Genomic DNA, 978 nt, shown 5'->3' on the forward strand with positions numbered 1-978 from the left:
CCTCGGCCAAAAAAAAAAAAAAAAGAAAAACAATCTAGTTGAGAACCAAATCCAGAATGCAATTCAACTGACAATAGCCTCAAAAACATAAAATACCTAGGAATATTTTTAGCAAAAAAGATGAAAGACCTCTAAAAGGAAAACTTCAAAGCACTGGTGAAAGGAATTGTAGATGACATAAACAAATGAAGAAAAAAATCCTCTACTCATGAATAGGAATAATTTACATTCTTAAAGTGACCATGCTGCCGAAAACAATCTATAGATTTGGTATTATTCCTATCAAAATATCATCATTATGTTTTTCTGCTGAATTAGAGAAGTTAATTCTAAATTTTATATGGAAGCTGGGTGCAGTGGCTCACCTCTAATCCTGGGAGATTCTATCACTCAGGTAGATTGTGTGAGCTCATGAGTTCGAGATCAGCCTGAGCAAAAAGCAGGACTGGTCTCTACTAAAAATAAAATAGAAAAACTGAGGGAAGAGGATTGTTTGAGCCCAGGACTTGGAGGTTGCTGTGAGCTATGACACCAAGGCATTCTACCCAGGGTAACAGCTTGAGACTCCATCTCAAAAAAAAAAAAAATTTTTTTTTATATGCAGTAATAAAAGAACTAGAATAGCCAAATAAATCTTGAATCAAAATAACAAAGCTGGAGGCATCACATGGCCTGACTTCAAATTATACAACAGGGCTATTGTTACCAAAATGGCATGGTACTGGTATAAAAATAGACATACAGATCAATGGAACAGGATAGAGAATCCAGAAATAAAGCCACATACTCACAGCCAAGTGATCTTTGACAAAGTTGACAAGAATATACACTGGGGAAAGAACAGCCACCCTTTTCAATTAAAAGGGTTGGGAATATAGGATTGTCATTTGCCGAAGAATTAAACTGGATGCCTATCTTTCATCATAAACAAAAACTCACTCAAGATGGATTAAAAGATTTAAATGTAAGACTATAAAA

This window comes from Otolemur garnettii, unplaced genomic scaffold (assembly GCF_000181295.1).
Source record: "Otolemur garnettii isolate 467f Iridium unplaced genomic scaffold, OtoGar3 scaffold00007, whole genome shotgun sequence".
Lineage (NCBI taxonomy): Eukaryota > Metazoa > Chordata > Mammalia > Primates > Galagidae > Otolemur > Otolemur garnettii.